Source organism: Elephas maximus, chromosome 4 (assembly GCF_024166365.1).
Source record: "Elephas maximus indicus isolate mEleMax1 chromosome 4, mEleMax1 primary haplotype, whole genome shotgun sequence".
NCBI lineage: Eukaryota > Metazoa > Chordata > Mammalia > Proboscidea > Elephantidae > Elephas > Elephas maximus.
In genome coordinates, this window is record NC_064822.1 from 34,399,133 (window position 1) to 34,419,887 (window position 20,755).

The following is a 20,755-nucleotide window of genomic DNA, read 5'->3' on the forward strand; positions in this document are numbered from 1 at the left end:
CTATTTATAAATCAGTTTGTTGTACTGGGGTGCCTTGTGTCTTGCTGTGATGCTGGCAGCTACGCCAACAGTATTTCAAATACCAGCAAGGTCACCCATGGTGGACAGGTTTCACAAAGCTTCAAGACTAAGAGAGACTAGAAAAAAGTACCTAGCCATCTACTTCTAAGAATTAGCCAGTGCAAACCTTATGAATAGCAGCAGAACACTGATATAGTGCTAGAAGATGAGCCCCTAAGGTTAGAAGGCACTCAGAATACGAATGGCGAAGAGCTGCCTTCATGAAGTAGAATCGACGACCTCAATGACATGGATGGAGTAAAGGTTTCAGGACTTTCATTTGCTGAAATGGCAAAATTCAAAATAAGAAAGCCTGCAAAGCTGAAAATATTCATTAATAATCGGAAAGTGGAATGTACAAAATATCAATCTAAGAAAATTGGAAGTCGTCAAAAATGATACAGAATGCATAAAGATCGATATCCTAGTATTGGCCATTTTGAATTAGACAACCATATATATGGTCTACCACGCTGGGAATTATAAATTTAAGAATAAGACAGTATACAATACTGGGGATGTTAGCAGAATATGACCAAGCCAAGGTCATGGGAGTTTCATACGCACATCCAAACTCCAGAGGGACTGAATTACTTATTGGGCTGAGGGCTGGGGTCCATGGTCTCAGGGGACATCTAGCTCAACTGGCATAACACAGTTTATAAAGAAAATGTTCTAAATTTTACTTTGGTGAGTAGCGTCTGGAGTCTTAAAAGCTTGTGAGTGGCCATCTATTTCACTGGTTCCACCACATCTGGAGCAAGGGGGAATGAAGAAAACTAAATACACAAGGGCAAGATTAGTCCAAAGGACTAACGGACCATAAGTACCACAGCCTCTACCAGGCTGAATTCAGCACAACTAGATGATGCCTGGATATTACCACCAACTGTTCTGATAGGGATCAAATTAGAGGGTCCCAGACAGAGCTGGAGAAAAATACAGAGCAAAATTTTAACTCAGAAAAAAAAGACCAGACTTACTAGTCTGACAAAGACTGGGGAAACCCCAAGAATATGGCCCCCAGACACCCTTTTTACTCAATACTGAAGTCAACTCCTGAGGGTTACCCTTCAGCCAAAGATTAGACAGGCCCATAAAACAAACAAGGATAAATGGGCACACCAGCCCAGGGGCAAAGATGAGAAGGCAGAAGGGGACAGGAAAGCTGGTTATGGGGAACCCAAGGTTGAGAAGGCGAGAATGCTGATACGTCGTGGGGTTGGCAACTAATGTCACAAAACAATATGTGTATTAATTGTTTAATAAGAAACTTGCTCTGTAAACATACAACTAAAGCACAAAAAAAAAGTCAGATAAAAAAATTAAATGGAATGCATGAAGGTCGATCTCCTAGGCATTACCGAACCGATATACAGCATTACTGGCCATTTTGACAATCAGGCATCATATGGTCTGCTATGCCAGGAATGACAAACTGAAAAGGAATGGATGTTGCATTCATCATCAAAAAGAACATTTCAAGATTTATTCTCAAGTACAACATTGTCAGTGATAGGGCAATATCCATGCACCTACAAGGAAGACCACTTAATAAGACTATTATTCAATTTACACACCAACCACTAGCACCAAAGAAGAAAAAATTGAAGATTTTTTCCAACTTCTGCAGTCTGAAATTGATCAAATATGCAACCAAGATGCACTGATAATTACTGGTGATTGGAATGTGAACGCTTCAGTAGTTAGAAAATACAGCGCAGGAGATCACATGACAGAATTTTGCAAGACCAACAACATATTCATTGCAAATACCTTTTTTCAACAACATACATGGTGACTATACACGTGGACCTCACCTGATGGAATACACAGGAATCAAATCAACTACATCTATGGAGAGTGATGATGGAGAAGCTAATATCATCATTCAGAGCAAGGCCAGGGGGCCGACTGCAGAACAGACCATCAATTGCTCATATGCAACTTCAAGTTGAAACTGAAGAAAATTAAAACTCCACAAGACCAAATCACAATCTTGAGAATATCCCACCTGAATTTAGAGACCATCTCAAGAACAGATTTGACACATTCAACACTAATAATCCAAGACCAGACAAGTTGTAAGATGACATCAAGGACATCATACATGAAGCAAAAGACAGAAAGAAAGAAAAAAAAAAAAAAAAAGACCAAAATGGATGTCAAAAAAGACTCTGAAACTTGCTCCTGAACATAGAGTAGCTAAAGCGAATGGAAGAAATGATAAAAGTAAAAGAGCTGAATAGAAAATTTCAAAGGGTGGCTCCAGAAGGCAAAGTAAAGTATTATAATGAAATGTGCGAAGACCTGGAGTTAAAAAACCAAAAGGGAAGAACATGCTCGACATTTCTTAAGCTGAAAGAACTCAAGAAAAAAGTCAAGCTTCAAGTTGCAATATTGATGGATTCTATGGGCAAAATATTTAACAATGCAGGAAACATCACAAGAAGATGGAAGGAAAACAGAGTAACTGTACCAAAAAGAACTGGTCAACGTTCAACCATTTCAGGAGGTAGCATATATATGATCAAGAACCGATGGTACTGGAGAAGTCCAAGATGTACTGAAGGCACTGGCAAAAAACAAGGCTCCAGAAACCGATGGAATAGCAACTGAGATGTTTCAATAAACGGATGCAACACAGGAAACATTCACTCATCTATGCCAAGAAACTTGGACAATAGCTACCTGGCCAAATGACTGGAAGAGATTCATACATACGTCTATTCCAAAGAAAGGTGATCCAATGGAATGCAAAAATTATTGAACAATATCATTAATATCACACGCAAGTGAAATTATGCTGAAGATTAATTCAAAAGTGACTGCAGCCCTCCATCGACAGGTAACTGCCAGAAATTCAAGCCAGATTCAGAAGAGGAAGTGGAACAAGGGATATCATTGCTGATATCAGATGGATCCTGGCTGAAAGCAGAGAATATCAGAAAGATGTTACCCTGTATTTTAATGACTATGCAAAAGCATTTGACTGTGTGGATCACAGCGAATTAAGGACAGCATTGCGAAGGATGGGAATTCCAGAACACTTAATTGTCCTCAAGCGAAACTAAGAGACAGTCGTTCAAACAAAGCAAGGGAATACTGTGTGGTTTAAAATCAGGACTGGTATGTGCTAGAGTTGTATCCTTTTACCATACCATCTGTATGCTAAGCAAATAATCCAAGAAGATGGACTATATGAAGCAGCACAGGACGTCAGGATTGGAGGAAAAATCATTAACAACCTTTGATATGCAGATGACACAACCTTGCTTCTTGAAAGTGAAGAGGACTTGATATATTGACTGATGAATATCAAAGACTATACAGGCTTCAGTATGGATTACACCTCAACATATGTGTATGATTTTATTTACAAAGAATAACAGGTAAATACATAAAGACAGAACTCAAATAGATGGCACCAGGGACTGAGGGTATGGCAAATGAGGAGCAATCATTTAAATGAGCATGAGGTTTACTTCATGGATGATGAAAATGTTTTAGAACTAAACAGAGGTGATAGTTGAACAAAACTGTAAATGTTTTATATAACACTGAATTGTTCACTTAAAAATGGTTACTTTTATGTTATGTAAATTTCATCTCGATTTTGTACAAAATTTTTGAAAAATGTATCTATACACACACATCTCTAGCACCCAAAATGGCAAAATTCACAATGCCTGAAATCCAATCAAAGATTACATGTATGAAAAGAGCCAACAAAACACAACCCATTATAAGAATAATCAATCAAAAGCAACCCAAAACTGGTATAAATATTAGAATTAGCCAAGAAAGATATTAAAACAGTTATGATAGCTGCATTCCATACGTTCAAAAGTTCTAAGACATGGAAGATATAAAAATGCCCACATTATCAGGTAATATTTAAACAAGTGTTTACAAAACATAATGACAATTCATTGTGGGGTTTATAACATACATAAAAGATAAATGCATAACAACTATTGCCATAAAGACCACAAAAAGAGAAATGGAAGTATACTACTGTAAGGATTTTTAACTACACGTGTGAAACCTTTATACCCTGTCGATGTAAATACAAAGTGCAACCACATTGAAAAACAGTCTGGTAGTTTCTCAAAAAGTTAAGAGAGAGTTACCAAGTGGCCTAGGAACTCTACTCCTAGTATAAAATCAAGAGAAATAAAAACATTCCCACACAAAAACTGGTATACAAATGTTCACAGCAGAATTATTCATAATAACCAAAAAGCAAATCGACCTCAATGATAAATATTGTATTTAAAAAAAACAAAAAGTATATCCATACAATTGAATACTGTTCAGCAATAAAAAACATAAATAAATAAGTAGGAATGCGCTACACAATGTCCACTCCTGCAACGTCCAACCGCACGTATCTGTGGTTCCACCAGTTTTTTTCTTTTTTAAGGGAAAGCAGCTCTCCTTTTGTTTATTATTTCCCCCTAATGGTTTTAAAGATCCCAACCCCCAGAGTTAACAGCAGCAGGGCTCCAGGGTGCATCTCAGTCCTCACAGCACCTTCCCTTCCCTCCCCTCCTGCTGGCTTCATTCACCTGCCCAGCAGCCCTGCAGCTGTTCACTCTTGGCACAGGGCACCACCTGCCATGGCTTCGCTGATGGGGGCGCCAGACGGGCCTGGGGTGGTCATGGGCTCCCAGCTCTGGGCAGTGTGGCGGCTGTACATGATCAAGAAGCAGTCGCACTAACAAGGGGAAGCAGCCAGGGTTGCCACCGCCAGCTACGCTCCCAGCACCTGCAAACCTGCTCCCTGCCAGTTTCCACAGCCACCTCTCTATGCCCACCATGCACTCCCCACCCTGTGCCCAATGTGCACAAAATCCCATTCCAGCTGCCAGTGCAGCCCCTGCCAGGCCTGCAGCCACACACTCGGCAAAGCTGATCTGCTGTATCTAGTGGATACAGCTCTAGGGCTTTGTCCAGTGGGCAGGCAGGTGGCAGGAGCTCCTGAGCAGGGCTGCTCCTACTCCTCAGCTGGGTAGAACAGCCAGCAGCACTGAGGTCATAACTGGGGACTGCCTATATATAATATAGCATTCACGCAACATCCAAACTGCATAATGTCCTATTTCACAGAATGTATTGCAGACGTTAAGCGGCACATGTCGTACCAACACATGCTACGACATGAAGGCACCCTGAAAACAGTACACTTAGTGAAAGAAGTCAGTCTCAAAAGATCACATATTGTATGATTCCATTTACATGAAATGTCCAGAATAGGCAAATCAATAAAAACAGAATAGATTAGTGCATCCATGGTGTTGGAAAAGTTGAGAAGGGATGGGGAGTGACCGCTAATGAATACAGAGTTTCTTTCTGATGTGATGAAAATGTTCTAAAATTAACTGTTGTGATGGTTGCACAACTCTGCATGCTAAAAACCACTGAATTTTATGCCTTAAATAGGTCAGTTTATGGTATATCAGTAAAGCTGTTATTTAAAGGTTCAACAAGAAGAAAACAAACAATCCTAGTTCTTAAAATAGGCAAAAGACTTGAACAGATACTTCACCAAAGAAGATACATGGGTGGCAAATAATACATGAAAAGATGTTCAAAATCATTAGTCACTGAGGAAATGCAAATTAAAACCACAGTGAGATGGCACTATACACCTATTAACCAAACTCAAACCTACTGCCATGGAGTTGATTTCGACTCATAACAACCCCATAGGGTTTCCAAGGCTGTAAATCTCTACAGGTGCAGACTGCCACATCTTTCTCCAGTGGAACTGCTGGGTTTCGAACTGCTGACCTTTCAGTTAGCAGTCAATTGCTTTACCCACTGAGCCACCAGGGCTCCTTATACACCTATTAGAATGGCTAAAACAAAAAAGACTGATCACACCAAGTGTTGAAGAAGATATAGAACAAGTGGAACTCTCGTATGCTGCTTGTAGGATCCAAAAATGTTACAATCACTTTAGAAAATAGTTTGGCAGGTTATTAAAAAACTAAACATACAGTCGGCACATTACCTACCCATTGCATTCCCAGGCATTACCCAGGAGAATTTAAAGCCTGTGGTTATAAAAGACATGTATTCAAATGTTAACAGTAGCTATATTTATGAAAATCAAAAATTTGAAACAATGCAATTGACAATCAACAGGTAAACAGATAAACTGTGTTATAACCAAACAAAGGAATACTAACCAAAACAAAAAACCAAACTCACTGCTATTTGGTCAATTCTGATCCATAGCGACCCTATAGGACAAAGCAGAACTGCCACTTATGATTTCCATGGGATAGCGGGTGGATTCGAACTGCTGACCTTCTGGTTAACAGCCATAGCTCTTAACCACTGCTCCACCAGGGCTCTAAAGGAATACTGTTGTTTTTGTCGTTAGGTGCCATCGAGTAGGTTCCAACTCACAGCGACCCTATGCACAACAGAACGAAACACTGCCCGGTCCTGCACCATCCTTACGATCACTGTTATACCTGAGAGCCCATTGCTGCAGCCACTATACGTCAATCCGTTTCATTGAGGGTCTTCCTCTTTTCTGCTGACCCTGTACTTTACCAAGCACGATGCCCTTCTCCAGGGACTGATCCCTCCTGACAACATATCCAAAGTATGTAAGACGTAGTCTCACCATCCTTGCTTCTAAGGAGCATTCTGGTTTACTAGAATACTAGTCAGCAATTATAAAAACAATGAACTATTGACACATGCAACAAAAAGGATGAATCTCAAAATATGTTTTCTGACCCCTCAACCAAAGATTAGACAGGTCCATAAAACCAAATACAACTAAAGAGGCACAAGAGCCCAGAAGCAAGGATTAGAAGTGAAGAGGGCACAGGAAAGCTGGTAATAGGGAACCAAGGTCCAGAAGGGAGAACGTTGACGTATCATAGGATTGTTAACCAATGTCATAAAACAATATGTGTATTAACTGTTTAATGAGAAACTAGTTTGTTCTGTAAACCTTCAACCTAAAGTACAATAAAAAATATATACATGTGTGTATATGTATATACATATATGCTTTCCGAATGCAATAAGCCAGACAAAAATAATATATGCTGCAAGATTTCATTTACATAAAACTTGAAAAAAAGCACACTCATCTATAGGGACAGAAAGCAGATCAATGGGTGCCTGAAACAGGGAGGGGGACTGCAAAGGGTGCTAAGGATAAAGCTCCAAAAGTTACGAGTAAAGTTTTTGGTGTGATTATTATGTTCATAATCTTGTGATGATAGTTTCATCTGTATACACATATATCAAACTGTACAATTTATATATGTGCAGCTTACTGTATGTCAATCAAATTTCAATAAAGTTGTTTTAAATTTTTTAAAAGAGAACAGAACACAAATTTTAAAAATAACAGATTTCAAGCCAACCATATCTTTAATTATATTAAATGTTAATGGTTTATACACCCAAATTAAAGGGCAGAAATTGAGATGGACAGAGTAGATTTAATAAAACAAAAATCCTACTATATGCTGCCTATAAGAGACATTCTTAGGTAAATATGAAGACACAGATAGCCTGAAGGCAAATGGATGGAAAAAGATGTATTACGCAAAGATAATAAGGTGGAATGGTTATTTTGACATCAGATATATGTTACACGACAGAATAGCACCATGGAAAAAAGGGGACATTTCACTGCCACAAAGGGGGACAATTCAACAGAAAGGCATGACAATTAGAAATGTGACCACACCAAATAAGACATAAAGCAAAAATTTACAGAATTGAAGGAAGAAATAACAGTGCTCCAACCAACACATCATTCTCAGCAACTTATTCATCATCTAGACAAAAGTCAGTAAAGTTATATAAGAGCTCAACAACGACATCAACCACTTTTGTTTTAGTTTGTTTCTGTCTCTAAGTCTAAGGTGTGTCTCTTGTAGGCAGCATATAGACAGATCTTGTTTTTTAAACCATTCTGCCACTCTCTGTCTCTTTATTGGTGCATTTAGTCCATTTACATTCAGCGTAATTATGAATAGGTATGAATTTAGTGCTATCGTTCTGATGTCTTTTTTGGGTGTTGTTGACAGTTTCTTTTTCCCACTTAATTTTATGTGCTGAGTAGATTATATATTGTCCTTTCCCCATATTTGTTGTTGTTGATTTGTTTTCTGCTGAGTCTCTATTTTTTTCTCGTATTTTATTTTGATGAGTAGGATAGTTTGTCTCTTTTGTGGTTACCTTATTATTTACCCCTATTTTTCTAAACTTAAAACTAAGTTTTATTTCTTTGTATCGCTTTATCTTCCTCTCCGTATGGAAGGTGTACGATTACATTTCTTAGGCCCGCTTTATTATTTTAATGTTGTCTTCTTTTATTTAATAACATCGCTGTTACCCTGTTTTGAGCTTTTTGTTTTTTGTTTTGTTTTGTTTTGTTTCCCCCTGTCTGGGTTGCCTTCTGGTTGCTCTGCCCAGTGTTCTAGTCTTGGGTTGATACCTGATATTATTGATTTTCTAAACAAAGAACTCCCTTTAATATTTGCTGTAGTTTTGGTTTGGTTTTTACAAATTCCCTCAACTTGCGTTTGTCTGGAAATGTCTTAATTTCACCTTCATATTTAAGAGATAGTTCTGATGGATATATGATTCCTGGTAGGCAATTTTTTTCCTGCAGTTCTTTAAATATGTCATCTCATTGCCTTCTTGCCTGCATGGTTTCTGCCGAGTAGTCTGAGCTTATTCTTACTGGATCTCCTTTGTAGGTGACTTTTCATTTATGCCTCGCTCTCTCATGAGTCTCTCTTTATCTTTGGTTTTGGCAAGTTTGATTATGTTTTGGTGACTTTCTTTTAAGATCTACCTTATGTGGAGTTCGATGAGCACCCTGGATAGATATCTTCTCATCTTTCACAATATCAGGGAAGTTTTCTGCCAACAAATCTTCAACAATTCTCTCTGTATTTTCTGTTATCCTTCCCTGTTCTGGTACTCCGATCGCTCGTAGGTTATTTCTGTTGATAGAGTCCCATATGATTCTTAAGGTTTCTTCATTTTTTTTTAATTCTTTTACCTGATTTTTCTTCAAATATATTAGTGCCAAGTGATTTATCTTCGAGTTCAGGAATTCTAGCTTCTAGTTGCTCAATTCTGCTCCTCTAACTTTCTATTGAGTTGTCTAATTCTATAATTTTATTGTTTATCTTCTGAATTTCAGATTGCTGCCTGTCTATGGATTTTTCCAGCTTATTAAACTTTTCATTATGTTCCTGAATAATCTTTCTGATTTCTTCAGTTGCTTTATCTGTGTGTTCCTTGGCTTGTTCTGCGTATTGCCTCATTTCCTTCCTGATGTCTTGAAGAGTTCTGTATATTAAACTTTTGTATTCTGCATCTGGTAATTCCAGGAAGGCACTTTCATCTAGAAGATCCCTGGAACCTCTGTTTTGAGAGCCTGTTGAGGTGATCATGGTCTGTTTCTTTATGTGACTTGATATTGACTGTTGTCTCCATGCCATCTATAAGTTATTGTATTAGTTTATGGTTCCTTACTGTGTCATAGCTGCTTGCTTTGTTTTGTTTTGGTATACCCCTATGGGTTGCTTGAGTGAGCTAGCATGATTATTTTCGCCTTTGGAGCTCTGATGTCCTGTCCCCAGATGCCTAGAGCTGTTATCAGGCATATCAGTCTAGGAGTCCATTCAGTTTTCTTGTATGAATTCAGCTCAGGTTTCCAGGTAGCTGATCATCAAGTGCGTGGTGCAGGCTCTGTCGTACAGTCTCAGAGGGGCAGGGGTGATTGGCGTATGTACCAGTATCTGATTGCAGCAGGGGGTCATGCTCTGAACAAGGCAGGGAGCTGAAAACCGTCCCCAAGGTGTCTCTGAGGAAAGCATCTCCCTGTTCCCTAGAGCGTGCTGGTGGGTGGGTTCTGCAGACGGACCATGGGCACCCAAAGTTTTTGGTTGTAAGGACTGGGATGTACCAGTTATCTTTGGACCCCTGTCGTGGGTGGCTGGATGACCTGAATGGAGCAACCAGTCCGTAGGTCCCTATGTGGGCAGGTGAGGACCTTGTTTAATAGGCAAAGCAATGGCAAATGTCAAACACCCACCTCTCCACCGCACAGCTGAAATGGTTGGAGTTTGCCAACAAGGGCCTATTCTCCCGAAATAGGCCCACATGGGTCTATGCAGAAGGGAAAGGTGCTCAAGGTCCATGGACGGTTTATGCCTGGTCAGGAGCCGCTTCTGTCCTGAGCTCCCCTGGTTAATGGAGCTAGCAAATTATCTTTTCCCCCCCAGTTGCAAATTTTTTCCTTCCCCAAGGCCAGGAGGATGGCTCTAGATGCTCAACAGGGCGTATCTCAGGCCCAGGGATTCAGCCGCGTAAGCTGGCTTGGGGGTGGGGGGGCGCAGTAAAATACACGCAAGTACTTAGCTTTTGTCGAGAGCGCCGTTCTCCTCAGGTTCCAGAGGTGTGAGCAGGCTGTGTGGCTGGCTCTTCTCCCTCAGGAAACTGTGGCCGAATGCTAGTACCAGCCTGTTGCCGCGGCTCCGGGAATGGTGCCTGGGGGCTCCCCGTGATTCAGGTCTGGTAACTTCTTTCCACTTCTGAACCGTCTCTTCCTTCCCCTGCCTCTCAGTTCGTTTTCTAAGCTTCCGTTGAAGCTCAGGGCTCCCAGCTTGTCACAAATATACTCGTTTCGCTTGTTTTTTCAGGTCTTTGTTGTAAAGAGGGCTCGTGAGAAGCATCGGTCTATTCCGACATCTTGGCTCCGCCCCCAATATCAACCCCTTTTATCTAACTGACATTTAAAGAACACTACATCCAACTGCAGAATACATACTACTTTTCAAATGCATATGTTGCATTCACCAAAACTAATGATAAACTGGGCCCTAAAATAAGTCTCAATAAACTTAAGAAGATGAAAACCATCCACAGAGTATTCACTGACCACAATGGATTTAAGTTAGTAACCAATCACAAATAGACATCTGGGAAAACCTCACACATACAGATAATACTACACTTTTAAACAATTTATGGGTCAAAGGGTAAACCACAAAGACAATCAGAAAATACTTTGAACTGAATGACAACTAATATGCAAAAATTTTGGGGATGCTGCTAAAGCAGCGCTCAGAGCAAACTCACACCTTTATATTCTTTTACTAAAAAAGAGTATCTAAATCAAAGGCCTAAGATTCCACCTTAAGAAGCTAGAGAAGAACAAAATGAACACAAAGTAAGTAGAATGAACGAAATAATGAAGAGGAAAAATCAACAAGACTGAAAACAGGAAGATATAAATTAACAAAGCCAGAATCTAATTCTTTGAACAGGTCAAAATGACAAACTTCTAGGTAGACTACTGAAGGGAGGCGAAAAAGGTTAGAACACAAATCACCAATACCAAGAATAAAAATGGGGTTATCGCCACCATGGACAACTTTATTCCAACAAATTCAACAACTAGATGAAATGGTCAAATTTCTTGAAAAACAGAGCTCACCAAAATTGAAACAGAAGATAATATGAGTAATTCTACATCTAGTTTTCAAGAGATAAATCTGTTATCAAACACCTTCCCAAAAAGGGTTCACACTAACACCAGAGGGTTTCACTAGTAAATTCTATCCAACATTCAGGGGTAAAAATAACACCAATTTTACACAGTTTTCACTTTAAAGAACCAGCATACATCAACCTCATATGTAAGGGAAAGAGGCCTCGGATAAGTAAAGCATTACTGAAAAAGAAGAACAAAGTAGGATGCCTCACTCTACCTGATTTTAGAAACTATTATACTGCCACAGTACTCAAAACAGCCTGGTACTGGTATAACAGATACATAGACCAATGGAACAGAATTGAGAATCCAGATATAAATCCATCCACCTATAAGCAGCTGATATTTGACAAAGGCCCAAAGTCAGTTAAATGGGGAAAAGTCAGTCTCTTTAACAAATGGTGCTGACATAACTGGATATCCATCTGCAAAAAAATGAAACAATACCCATACCTCACTCCATGCACAAAAACTAACTCAAAATGGATCAAAGACCTAAATATAAAATCTAAAACGATAAAGATCATGGAAGAAAAATTGGGACAATGCTAGGAGCCCTAATACATGACATAAACAGTATACAAAACATTACTAACAATGCAGAAGAGAAACCAGGTACTTGGGAGCTCCTAAAAATTGAACATCTATGCTCATCCAAAGACTTCACCAAAACAGTAAAAAGATTACCTACAGACTGGGAAAAAGTTTTTAGCTATGACATTTCCGATCAGCACCTGATCTCTAAAATCTACATGATACTGCAAAAACTCAACTGCAAAAAGACAAATAACCCAATTAAAAACTGGGCAAAGGATACAAACAGACACTTCACTGAAGAAGACATTCAGGTAGCTAACAGATACAGGAGGAAATGCTCACCATTAGCCATTATAGAAATGCAAATCCAAACTACAATGAGATTCCATCTCACTTCACCAAGGCTGGCATTAACCCAAGAAACACAAAATAATAAATGCTGGAGAGGTTGTGGAGAGACTGGAACACTTATACACTGCTGGTGGGAACATCAAATGGTACAACCACTTTGGAAATCGATTTGGAGCTTCCTTAAAAAACTGGAAGTAGAACTACCATCTGATCCTGCAATCCCACTCCTTGGAATATATCCTAGAGAAATAAGAGCTTTTACACGAACAGATAAATACACACCCACGCTCACTGCAGCACAATGGAAGCAACCAAGGTGCCCATCAACAGATGAATGAATAAATTATGGTATATTCACACAATGGAATATTATGCATCAATAAAGAACCATGATGAATCTATGAAACATTTCATTACATGGAGGAGTCTGGAAGGCATTATGCTGAGTGAAATTAGCTGCAAAAGGACAAATATTGTATAAGACCACTACTATTATAAGAACTCGAGAAATAGTTTAAACAGAGAAGGAAATATTCTTTAATGGTTACAAGGTGGGGAGGGGGGAGAGAGGGAGGGAGAAGCGTTTTCACTAATTAGATAGTAGATAAGAACTATTTTAGGGAAAGACAACACACAATACAGCAGAGGTCAGCACAACTGGACTAAACCAAAAGCAAAGAAGGTTCCTGAATAAACTGAATGCTCCGAAGGGAAGTGTAGCATGGGCAGGGGTTTGGGGACTATGGTTTCAGGGGACATCTAAGTCCACTGGCATAATAAAATCTATTAAGAAAACATTCTGCATCCCACTTTGGAGAGTGGCATCTGAGGTCTTAAACACTAGGAAGCAGCCATCTAAGAGGCATCAATTGGTCTCAACCCACCTGGAGCAAAGGAGAATGAAGAACACCAAAGACACAAGCTAATTATGAGTCCAAGAGGCAGAAACGGCCACATAAACCAAAGACAACGTCAGCCTGAAACCAGAAGAACTAGATGGTGCCCGGCTACAACTGATGACTGTCCTGACAGGGAACACAACAAAGAACCCCTATGGGAGAAGAGCAGTGGGATGCAGACCCCAAATCCTCATAAAAAGACCAGATTTAAAGGTCTAAGACTACAATAACCCTGGATGTCATGGTCCCCAGACATTCTGTTAGCCCAAGACAAGAACCATTCTCAATGCCAGCTCTTCAGACAGGGATCGGATTGGACTATGGGATAGACAATGATACTGGTGAAGAATAAACTTTCTGGATCAAGTAGACACATGAGTCTATGTTGGCATCCCCTATCTGAAGGGGAGATGAGAGGGTAAAGGGGTCAGAAGCTGGCTGAATGGACAAGGGAGAGTAGAGGGAAGGAGTGTGCTGTCTCAGTGCGGGAGAGCAATTAGGAGTATATAGCAAGGTATTTATAAATTTTTTATAAGAGTCTGACTTGATTTGTAAACTTTCACTTAAAGCACAATAAAAATTTAAAAAATGAACCAGCATAACCTTCACACCAAATCCTGGCTAAGACATTACAATTTTTTTAATAGACTACTAAAATACATGACAACAATAAGGTATATGTCAGAAATAGACAAATAAATTAAAAATATCCCAAGAGTTTCATATGTTTCAGAAAGATGATAAAAGGACATATTAACATTAAACTCTGTTAAGCTAACAGAGGGGGCAAAATGGATTGATAAGAAAGTAAACCAAGAGATAACAAGAATGAAGAGAAAAAAAGATGTAGAACAGGAAGGAAAAACAGACAGCGATCAAAATACAGAGACAGACAGACATATACATATGCTAAATGTCAATGGCATAAATACTTCAATTAAAAGACAAAAACTGTCAGCCTGGGTAAAAAATAACTATTTGATGTAACAGTCAAAACTAAAACAAGACAATACACAAAGTCTAAAACTAAAAGAAAAAAAAAAAGATATACCATTTGAAAACAAGAATCAAAATAAAACTGGAGTAGCTGTGTTAGTATCAGTCAAAAGTAGACTCTGCAACAAAAAGTAGTACCAGAGAAAAAGGGTTAACTCCATAATGATAAACTATTCAATAGGAAGACATACAATAATTCTAAATGTGCATGTACCTAATAACATATCAAAACATACAAAGCAGAAAATGATAACTATACAATCACAGTGTGAAATTTTAACATAGGTTTCTCAGTGACACAATAAGCAATCAACAAATTAGCAAGGACGCAAAAGATTTTAACAATGCAATTATCAAATTTTACCTGAAAGAAGAACATCACATTCAACGGCTATTGATTTTTTTCCAAGCACATATAAAGCTTTTTTTTAGAAACTGGCCATATTTTAGCCCCTAAACCACAATGACATTAACCTAGTAGTCAATAATTTAAAGATAAAAACCTCCAAATATTTGAAAATTAAAAAATAAAGTTCTAAATTACCAAAGTGTCAAAGTAGAAGTTACCAATAATAACAAAAAAGGCTCATGACCTCTGAGGGTAGGAAAAGATTTCTTTAAAAGTTTTGAAAACATTATGCATAAAGTAAAATACTTGGAATGCCTTAAAATTTGAAACTTCTGTGCTCATCAAAATACATCATTGAGTGGAATGATAAACCGCAGCAAAAGACAAAAAGGCTTACTTCCAGAGTATACAAAGAATATTTACAAATCAATAAAAAAAAAAAATCCAGTAAGAAGTGTCCTTCAAAAGAGAGGATAGCCAAATGGTTAATAAGTGTAAGAAAGGGGATTAAAACTCATTAATATTCAGGGAAAAGCAAAGTAAAACCAAAATGAGCTCTCCCAACAAACCAATCAAAATGCCCAAAATTAAAAAGACTGAAAATATCAAGTGTTGGGAAGGATGCAGAGCAATGGAAAATCTCTTCCATTACTGGTATGGATATAAAATTGTACAACAACTTTGGAAAACAGTCTGGTATTATCTACTTAAGTTGATGATACACATTCCCTATGACCCAGCAATGCTACTCTTTAGTACATAAGCAACACAAGTGTGTGCACACGGGAAGAGACCTGCACAATAATGTCCACAACATTATTGTTTGTAAAATCAAAACCTAAGAACAATTTAAATGTCCATCAAGAGGAGAACTGAAAATTTGTAATATTTTTATAAAATGGAATTTACATATCACAAGTGACTCTTTTGCAAATACTACTGAATGAAAAAATCCAGACATGAAAGAATAATTAGTGTATTATTTCATCTATACAAAAAATATGAAACAGATCAAAAAGCCAAAATATTATTTCAGGGATGTATGCATAGATGATAAATCTACACCCAATCCTTACTTATCAACACGACTATGTTCCAAAGACCAGGACACTATGTGAAAATCGGCATCATGCAAAAATGGATCACAAAGCGGAGGATGACCACATCATTATATAACTTCCGAACTGCATCGTTACATAGCTGCCAAATTACATCATTACATAACTGCCAAACCACTGAGAATCATGGCCTAGCCAAGTTGATACATAACCTTAACCATCACAGTTAGCGTTACTCTCTTCTTGCACTCTGGCATTTGTTACTATTAGACATTGTTAATGTGCAGAACAGAGAGTAGACTGTTTACTATTGCATAAATGTAAAATTACAGATAACAAGATAGTAGATAAGTAAGGTGTTAAGTATATAAACAAAAGTAGGGAAGTGATCACAATAAAAGGAGTTTTTTTTTTTTTTAAGTCAGCATAGTGGTTACCTTTGCAGTGAAAAGATAGGAGACGTGTGTATTGACGCGTCTTATTTCTTGACATCAGTACTGGTTACGTTAACATATTCTGACTTTTTCATCTGTGTCCTAAAATTGTATAATTTTTCAAATTTAAGAAATGTTTCATTCTTGGCCCAGATGCGTTCACTATGGGATTTGCACACATACAGGTTTCTTATACACAAAAGTGGGTGTATTATGACATTTAGGTTTCTGCCTCATCAAAATGGCCAAAATGCAAGTCACTGGTAATTTTAATAAAAACTTATTTCAGTGGAGTGAAGTAGAAGAAAGTGTCATTGAAACATAGTCAAGAAACAATGGAAGAAAAATGTAAGGCCTGGAATAGAAGACATAAAAGTATAATTATTGATATGTCTTCACTGGCATGAGCATGTACTGCATAAGTGCCTATTTCCCAGTCACTGTTCTAGGTACGGAAACCCTGGTGGCATAGTGGTTAAGTGCTACAGCTGCTAACCAAAAGGTCAGCAGTTTGAATCCGCCAGGAGCTCCTTGGAAACTCTATGGTGCAGTTCTACTCTGTCCTATAGTGTCGCTATGAGTCAGAATCGACTCCACGGCAGTGGGTTTGGTTTTCTGGGTTTGGTTCTAGGGGCTGAGAACAGAGCAACAAACAAATCAAATTCCTTGTTCTCTAATGGAAATGTAGGGAGGACAAGACAATGAACAAACACAGAAACATAAGGTACTTATTAGAGTGCCATGAAAAAAATAAAGCATGATAAAAATGGAAGTACTACAGATGGGATAGGATAAAGCTGCTAATGGTACAGACTGGTCCGGAAAGGCCCCTCTAGTAAGGTACTATTTCAGAAGAGACTTGAAGGATGTGAGCCATGGGAATATTTAGAAGAATTTGTGTTAGGAAAATGGAATACTAAGTCTTAAGGCTCTAATGCTAAAGAATGTTTGTCACACTCAAGGAATAGCAGAGGCTAAAGCAAATTGTACTGAAAGGTGGAAAATGTTAAAAGATTAATTAAGTGTTAGCAGGAGGGAAGTTCACATAGATTTGTAGACAAGTGGAAAGATGGAGATACCACTGACTCAAATGGGCAGGGTAAGGATAGTGAGATGAGAAAGTGGAGTTCAGTTGTCCATGTTCAATTCAAGGTACCAATCAAAGTGATGCTGCATATACAACTGGATATAAATGAGTCTGGAATTCTGCAGAGAGCAGATATATATTCGGGATACATCAATATATACCATAAATTTATTTAAAACCATGATACTGAATAAACTCATCCTGAAAAGAAGTGTTCAAAGCCTAAGCTCTCCATGTAGTTAATTAGAAAACTTTCCTCAAAGCCACCAAAGAACATGAATAAGTGGAGAAATACCCCATGGTCACTGATTATTGTTAGTGCCATTGAGTTGGCTCCAATTCATTGCAACCTTATGTGTAACAACAGAACACTGCCTGGTCCTGCACAATCTTCATGATCTTTGGTATGCATGGGTCCATTGTCGTGGCTATTGTATCAATTCATCTCACTGAGGGTTTCCCTCATTTTCGGTGATCCTATACTTTACCGAACACGATGTCCTTTTCTTGAGTTTGATCTTTCCTGATGACATGTCTTAAGGAAGAAAGTTGAAGTCTTGACATCCTCGCTTCTAAAGAACATTCTGGTTGTATTTATTCTAAGGCTAATTTGTTCATTCTTCTGGCAGTCCACGATATATTCAACATTCCTCACCAACACCAGAGTTCAAATGTGTCAATTCTTTTTCTGACTTCCTTTTTCATTATTCACCTTTCCCGTGCATATGAGGCAATTGAAAAGACCTTGGCTGCTTGGGTCAGGCACCCCTTAGTCATCAAAGTGACATTTTTGCCCAATGCGCTACCACCCATCATTTGATTTCTTTACTGCTGCTTCCATGGACCTTGGTTGATCCACAGTTGATTCAAGTAAAACAAAGTCACTGACAACTTCAATTTCTTCACTATTTATCATGATATTGTTTATCAGTTCTATTGTGGGCATTTTCATTTTCTTCACATTCAGGTGGAGTCCACAAAGAAGGCTATAGTCTTCAACCTTCATCAGTAAGTGCTTCAAGTCATCTTCATTTTTGGCAGGTAAAGTTGTATCATCTACACATCACAGGTTGTTAATGAGTCTGCTTCCAATCCTGATGCCATATTCTTCTTCATCTGGCTTCTCAGATTATTGTTCAGCATACAGACTGAATAAGAAAATTTAAAGGCTACAATCCTGACAAATGTCTTTTCCAATTTTGAACCACACAGCATCCCCTTGTTCTGTTCAAACGACTGCTTCTTGATGCAGGTATAGGTCATAGATAGGATGGCTCAATATTGTTAAAAACAAAAAGTCAATTATCCCCAAATTGGTCCATGGATTTAATGCAATTCCAATTTTAACAGGGTTTCCACAGAGTAAGATCGATTGTTAGTTGTTTTTGTTTTTTTAACTAACGCTTTCATAGCACTCACCTATGTAAGTAAGGAGCCTGGTGGCACAATGGTTAAGCACTTGGCTGCTGACCAAAAGATTGGTGGTTTGAACCCTCAGCAGGTACACAGAAGAAGAGACCCGGCAATCTGCTCCCATAAAGATTACAGCCTAGATCTGGGGTCTTAAAAGACTGTGAGCGGCCATCTAGGATACTCTACTGGTCTCATCCCTTTGGGAGCTAAGAATGAAGAAAACTAAAGATACAAGGGCAAGATTAGTCCAAAAGACTAATGGACCACATCTACCACGGCCTCCACCAGACTGAGTCAAGTACAAATAGATGCTGTCTGGCTACCACCAATGACTGCTCTGCTAGGGATCACGACGGAGGGTCCTGGACAGAGCTGGAGAAAAATGTAGAACAAAATTCTAACTCACAAAGAAAAACCAGACTTGCTGGCCTGATAGAGACTGGAGAAACCCTGGAAGTATGGCCCCCGGACACCCTTTCAGCTCAGTAATGAAATCACTCCTGAGGTTCACCCTTCAGTCAAAGATTGGACAAGCCCATAAAACAAAATGAGACTAGAGGGGCACACCAGCCCAGGGGCAGGGACTAGTAGGCAGGAGGGAATAGGAAAGCTGGTAATATGGAACCCAAGGTTGAAAAGGGAGAGTGTTGACATGTCATGGGATTGTTAACCAATGTCATAAAATAATATATGTAGTAACTGTTTAATGAGAAACTAGTTTGTCCTATAAGCCTTCATCTAAAGTACAATTTTTAAGAAATGAAAGGAAAAAAAAAAAAAAAGATTACAGCCTAGGAAATCCTATAGTGCAGTTCTGTTCCATCAAATAGGGTCACTGTGAGTCTGATTCAATTCAACAGTACACAACAACAGGCCTTCGCCCACATACTTTACAAATATTAACTCACTTAACTTACAAAATACCTAATGTGGTCCTGGAACAGAGGAAGAAGATGACCCAGGAATCAGCGAAGGAAATGGACAGCAGGTTTAATTGCCTCCATAAAGTACTACCTCCATTACTGAGACCAGAAGAAATAGATGGAGCTCGGCTAGCATTACTGAACTTTTTGATCAAGGACCCAACAGATGGATCCTGATCAAAAGGAGGAAAAGCATGGAACAGAACTTCAAATTCATATAGAAACCAGACTTACCGGATTCATTGAGACTAGAGGATTCCCCAAATCTAATGCCTGAAAATAGTCTTTAAACTATGAACCAAAACTATCCCATGAAGTCATCATTAAACAACAGTTTTGCCCAATTAATAATGTTCACCTTGAGCACTGCACTCTTATAAAAAGAATTATCTATATGCGTTTCAATGATAAGAGTTAATCCAAAGCATAGATGAGAACTTTAAGGGGCAGAGAGCATAAATTAACAGTGATGAAATGATATGAGTTGAGACGGTGAGAAGTGACACAATGTGAAGTATGTAACCAAAATCACTGAACTGTTCATGTAGAAATATGAATGGATGCATGTTTGGTTGTGTATTTGAAAGCAAAAATAAAAATTTTATCAAAGGTGGTATATATTATTACTAAACCCATTTTACAGATGAAGAAACTGAAGCACAGAAAAAGTTAATTCTAAAATTTATATAGAAGAACGATGTCCCAAGAAAAGTCAAATAGTGTCTGAAGGATAACAAAGAAGATCTTACCCTCCCAATCTTCAAGGCTTATTTTAAAGTTGATTTTGAACACAACAGTCACAGTGATCATGTTAAATCCTAAGTGTCATCATGTCACCCCATACTCAAAAATCTCCCAATGGTTTCACAGCTCATCCTACATAAAAGTCAAGGTTACCACAATGATTTCTCAAGCCCTACAGGATCTGTGTCTACCCCAACCCCAAATGACCAACCTCAGGTCTCTTTTCAAATGTCACATCTTCACTGAACTCTTCCCCAATCATTCTACTTAAAATTTCACACTACTCAACGCTCCCTATAAATTTCCTCCTCCCTAATACATGACATATCACATATTTTACTAACTTC

The 20,755-nt window shown here is 38.5% G+C and overlaps 1 protein-coding gene across 12 annotated transcripts in view; it reads right to left on the reverse strand.

Annotated features, from left to right (window-relative positions):
- Positions 1-20,755, reverse strand: part of MLLT10 (MLLT10 histone lysine methyltransferase DOT1L cofactor) — a 301,040-nt gene that overhangs the window by 163,864 nt on the left and 116,421 nt on the right. The window lies entirely within an intron of this gene.